Here is a 6275-nt window from a genome sequence, read left to right as displayed (position 1 = left end):
GTATTCATCAAATGAATCATTTTATGCATTTGAATTTCATATTTTATAAAGCTTGGTTCAAATGTTTTGTACCGATTTCATAAACAGTGCAGTTATATTTAATGTAAGTACATATATGCTTGAACTTATTTCCTATTTGAATTAGCAATTGATAGAATCCTACTGGAAATGGGGGAAGTTCTACTTATAATGCAAATTACAGGCAGGTTTTGTAAGCAGGAATAGTAATTCTCTATTGCCCATTTCTGCTCTTGTTCATTGTTCATCTAGTATAATATCAGTGGTTGAAGTGCTTTAAAAATCCTATACCAATATTTATTAATGTATGTATCAGCCCTTAAGACAAAGTAAGTAATTGGGTCAATACCATTCCAGCCTCGTACTCATAAGAAGGTGCTATCTAATTTTTTTGCATTCATGGGTAGGTACTAAGCAAATGAATTGCATTTCCACTGATCTTGTGAATTTTTTCTGGATATTGTAATTGGTGAAAGAGATTGTGTCCATTGTCACCTATTTCTTAGTTGGGTTAGATGCCAGGGATAAATTCCCTTTACAGAGAATTATTAAGCTTAAATTATTAATGAAGAAAGTATAGAAGTATTACAGACCTTTTTAAAACAGTTGAATAAATGAAGTTTGCCTATCGATCTGGTTTCTAGGAGTTTTAGTTTGAGCAGCTTTTGCAGAAATCTGCTGCAGATTTGTCCTCCAAAAATTGACATAAATTTCTTCTTGGATGTCTGGGATCAGAGGGTAGTGAATCTATGGAATTCATTGCCACAGGAGGCTGTGAAGGCCAAGTCATTAAGTATATTTAAAGCAGTGGTTGAGAAGTTCTTGACTAGTAAATGTGACTGAGGTTATGGGGGAATGGGGTTGAGGATAATTAACCATGATGGAAAGGCAGAGTATTGTACTCTCAATAGGCCGATGGCCTAATTCTGCTCCTTTGTTGTATGGTCTTAATTGTAGGAAAGGGTGGATGCTATTGACAATATATAGGCATAATGGAGCTGACTGGATTTAATGAACTAATTCTTGAGTCTTTTCTCACCTTTTGTATTTTATAATTTCAAAATTGGAGATTTTTGTCCAAAGGCTGTGCAATGCATTTAACGATCTTTCTTGACACCTTGCAGTCTAGACTTACTATTTTATAAATTGAATCAGAATTAACATTTGTAATTTGGGTTTTTGTGTATATAAAATTTACACAGTGTAATAGAATGTAAAATTAGTGCATGTTAAGGCAGCATCTATGGAAAGTAGCAAGTCGACTACTGTTTTCCATAGAATTTGCTTGTGCTGCAGAGTTCCTCCAAAGTGTGTACTGTATTCCAGCATCTACAGATTTTCCCTTGTTCTTATGTTAAAATTGGCTATTTTAAATACTATTTGTCTTTAATATCTCAATCCACTGCCCCTGCAGCCTCCATCATTCCTCCAAATGATTATCGCCCGAGGCACTGATTTCAACAGTCATGAAGTGCTTTGAAGGCTAGTAATGGATAGTATAAAATCCTATCTTTCAGCTACATTGGAGCTTTTCCAGTTCGCCTACTGCTCAGACTGGACCGTTATGCTCCACCTAGAATACGATGCGGTACACCAAGATGCTATTCATCCACTTCAACTCGCGTTTAACGCAATCGCCCCTCAGGCTGGTAGGTAACCTGTCCTCGTTGGGACTCGACGCTCATCTCTGTAACTGGAACTTGGACTTCTTGACGGAAAGACCTCAGTCAGTCCGAGTTGACAGCAGCATCTCAAGCTCCATCATACTGAGTACTGGTGTCCCTAGGGTTATTATATACTCATTCTTGCTGCTATGCACTTTCCGACTCAGGACTGCACTGCCGGATTCAGTTCAAACCGCCTCAAAAGTTTGCTGCGTACAGAGAGGAGGTAGAGAAGCTTGTCAAATGGTGCGAGAATATTAATCACTCAACATGGACAAGACAAAAAAGATGATAGTGGACTTAAGAAACAGGTTGACCACTCGGTTGCACATTAGTCGTGGAGAGTGAAGAGCACAAAGTTCTTTGGTATGCACATAACGAACGATGTAACCTGGATCTCACTAGTCAAGGCACAGCGACATCTACATTTCGAGAATATTGAGGCGTGCGAGCTCCTGGCCCCCATTCTAACAATTTTCTATATATAAAAAAAAGCTGCAAGGCATCGGACTGCAAGACCTTAGAGGACGGTAAAAACTGCCGAGAGTCTCCCTCCTCTCTTAATCTCCCCCCCCCCCCCATGTGTCAGCTACTGGGAGAGTTGCAGACGAAGAGCCCAAAAGCATTGTTGAGGATCCCTACCACCAATCCCACAATGTATTTAACCCATCACCATCAGGAAGAAGGTACAGAAGCATCAGGATTTAGTACTGTCAGACTGGGTAATAACAGCTTCCCTCAGGCTGTGAGAATAATGAATGCCCTGCCACCACCAAGGCTCGTCACTGGGACAGCAAGCTGCTTAGCTGTGCTGTGCTTTACAGCATGCATTTTGAATTGTATTTTATAAACGTGTACAATAATATTTTGGTTTGTGTGTGCGATAGATGTTGCGCCGTTGTTCAGAGGAACGTTGTTTTTGGTTGTATGTGCGTACAGTCAGATGATGATGAACTTCCAGCCTGATTAACTATGAATGGATTGTTCTCCGAAATTAGCTTAAGCTATGAATGTACAATTTATGACATTGGAAGAAAAATTATCTCTATGAACGTTACGGCTATAAGATGTAGGCCATTCAGCCCATTGAATCTTCTCCACCATGGGTGTTTTTTCCAACCCCCATTCCTGCCTTCTCTCTATAGATCTTAAAGTAAAATTATAACCTTCTCCTCAATCAAGAACCTATCAATGTCTGTCTTAAATGCGTCCAATGATAACCTCCACAGCCCTCTGGGGTAATGAATTCTGCAGATTCACTACCCTCTGGCTGAAGAAATTCCTCATCTCAGTTTTAAATGGATGCCCCTTTATTCTGAAACTGCGCCCTCGGGTCATGGATTTTTTTCGATAATATAAATTATTTCAAGCTTTTATTGTAAAATTTACAAATAACCAGAGATCCAAATTCCTTTAATCTTGGATCCTCATAATATCTGGGGGGAAAAAACTGGTGTTTTTAAGTCCATTTTTCAATGTGGTTCAATGCACTTGTAGCTTCAAGCAGTTCTAACCAGTAAAGTTTTTTGTTACTCATGCATAATCCCAGGTGAGTACTGACCACTGTTCAGATGAGGGCATATTTCCAAGAGTAGGGTATTTTCTCATTTTATTATTCAGACCTTTTTCATTTGAATGCCTAAATGAATGTGGTGCTGTAGATTGCCTTGGGCTGACATTGATTAACTGCATAGTGTGGAATTGAAACTGGAATTTTTTTTTTCAATAACGAAATGGGCACTATCTTTACCTTTAAATCAATGAAGAATGGACTATGCTACATTCCCTTTAAGTTCTCATTGCCCTTAGTGCCCAGAAATTCTGTTCATAATGGGATTTTTCCCCCAATTTTGGGTAAGCAACTACTTGCTTTGGGTATTCAGAATATTGAACAACTGACTGGATGACATGGAGCACTTGCTCAAAGAAAATATCTTCCTCCTAATAAACTAGGCAAAAATGAGCTCAAGTATTTCAGCTAGTTCAATTCTTAAAGCATTTCATCAGGTTTGCAATAGCACCTCATTTAGTATGTTAAATGAGGATTTTTGTTTTGTAGGGTCAAAGCTAATAGTGCTAGGTAAGAAAGTGAACTTGGGCAGAGGATCATTCATGATCTTGTTAGGTAGTGGAGCTGAACCCAGCCTCTTCCTGTTCTCTTACTTAACTGAAACATGACAAAATAGGTGCCAAAATGAGAGACATTAAATACAGTAATGAGTAAGCTTGGAGATGTTAAAATAAGTTTATTGCATTATGGTTCTTTTCTGGAACACGTAGTTTCAGTAAGGCAAACAATTTTAATTGAGCCTTGGGTTTAATGGAAGTTAATATTTAATACTTTGGGTTGCAGATAGCATTTCAATATTGTATCTAAAAATGTAAGTTAAAGCCTGGTATTTTTTGAGCAATTTTCAATTGTTTTGTTTCCTTTCTTGTTTCTTGATGTACAAAAAGCATGTTTTTGAAAATGACTAAAGTTTTATTCCCTTCAACAACATTCAGCTGCCAATCTTAAATATTGCACACATGCAAGATCTGGCAGTAACTTACTGGTGAAGATCATTTAGCTGAGTTTGTTTTGCCTTAATGAACCTTTATATTTAATGTTAATAGAAACATTAATTTCAATAGTAACAGTCTTATCTAAGTTGGAGGATCAAAGACTTGATCTTCCTTTCTTTACTACAGTTCAGGATGAGCTTTCCATGCAATGATGAACAATTGCCACATTGTCAGAGATGAAACCTTTTGGTTAAAGGATAATGCATCTTTTCAGGTACATTTCTCCTTTGCAGAGTAAGACTTGGGTTTAATGCATTAATTCTGTGAAAAGAGCATGGCCAAATGAGAACATTTGTAGATTGCAGAATTAAATACTATTTTGGGGTGGTGTAGATTGTAAATTTAATGCAAATGAATTGATCTTAAAATCTTGAAGCATGGCATTCAGAATTTTCAAAGATGTGTATATTTACTGTTGGGAAAATAATTGTCAGAATAAGTCAAAAATACTAGTAAATTCCTGTTTTTTTTTGTATGGAAGATGTGAATTAGTACAATCCGCATATTCCTGAGAATAGATGAACTAGCTAGTGTTTTGGTCACAGGACCTGCTGAGGGACTGAAATTAAATTATCCCAATCTAGACTGAACTGAACATATGTTGTGATGCTTCCAAAGGCTTAAAGTTCCAGCAGTTCAAACAGCCATCTGATAAAGCTGATGACAACTGTATTTTAGAATGCATATGATTTAATATCTTGGTTCAGTGTGCAGCTTCCAGTACCCCATAAATGTGATTGACTTGCATGTCCTCTTCAATGGTCAGATATCACCGTATTTAGTGGTAGGAAGGAAATGTCAGTGTTGCCAATAATGCAACATTTAGAACGTGTTTTTAAAACAACATCAAATATGCCTTTGACACCTATGCAAAAGAGAACAATTAACAATTAGTATCCATGAATGGTTTAAGTATGGCATTGTAGTAACTTGACTATAGAAAGGGTTTCTCAATACAAGGTGCAGTAACACTGGTATTGATTATGTCAGTGCGAAGTCTCCATTTGTCTTGCTCATTGTACTTATTTTTCTATTGTTTAGTACCAATTAAAGGGTCTGAGAGGTTAAGCAGTTATGGAGGAATGAGCCTTTTTCACTGTTCTTGTAGCTGGAAGTTCAACTTTGTGAATTGTTCAACTATGAATCACAAATTAACTATGCCACAAGCATTACAATGAGCCCTTGTAATCTTTGTTTCATGTATTTCATCATAAATATCCAATATTTTTGCCTTTGTACTGAACATCTGCTCAGTCATTAATGCTTTACATACAGAATAATCTCATGAATTTTGTTCATAGAATATCCTGCTTTTGCATTTAGCTTGACATCGGCTTCCATTTTTGACATGCCACTACATATTACTCCAAGATTACATATAGATGTAACAAATTCCATCAACTATTCATGTCCCTCATTCTTCGTAGCCAAATTTAAACCTTTATTTATGCTTTTTAGGTCACTACTTATTGGTTTGGTTTACATTTTCTCTCAGTATAGTCCATTCTGAAACATAGAACCACTGAAACTGCTATATGAATGTGAGGTTTGCCGGTTTTTGGGCCTGGATTAGGTGTGTTATTGATGTAAGAAATTCAGCAATATCAATGACATGTTGGGGTAGGTATACTAATCTATTTTTCACAGTAAGGAATATTGTGACATCCTGAGGGATGCAGTATGAATTTGTGACACACTGGGGCATGCAGTATGCCAACTTATTTATATTGTTCAGACTTTGCAATTTGAGATTTAGTTCAATGACACATTGAATTTCCAAATCTTCCTCCCCCAGCTACCTTAGATACTCAGTGCAACCTTTTGGTTAAGGAGTAGGGTATTCAAAGAAAATCTCATGAACTTTTGTTCTCTACCCCCCCCCCCCCCTATATCCATATGTGATTTGGATTACTTACAGCAGGCATATCAAGGCAATGAAAATGTAACATCAATGTTGTACTTGCAAACTCATACTACTTCCCCGAAAGGATAAGTGAAATAATGTTAATGTACACTCACAGGATAACT

This window comes from Hypanus sabinus, chromosome X1 (genome assembly GCF_030144855.1).
Source record: "Hypanus sabinus isolate sHypSab1 chromosome X1, sHypSab1.hap1, whole genome shotgun sequence".
Classification (NCBI taxonomy): Eukaryota; Metazoa; Chordata; class Chondrichthyes; order Myliobatiformes; family Dasyatidae; genus Hypanus; species Hypanus sabinus.
This window is presented reverse-complemented; position numbering follows the sequence as displayed.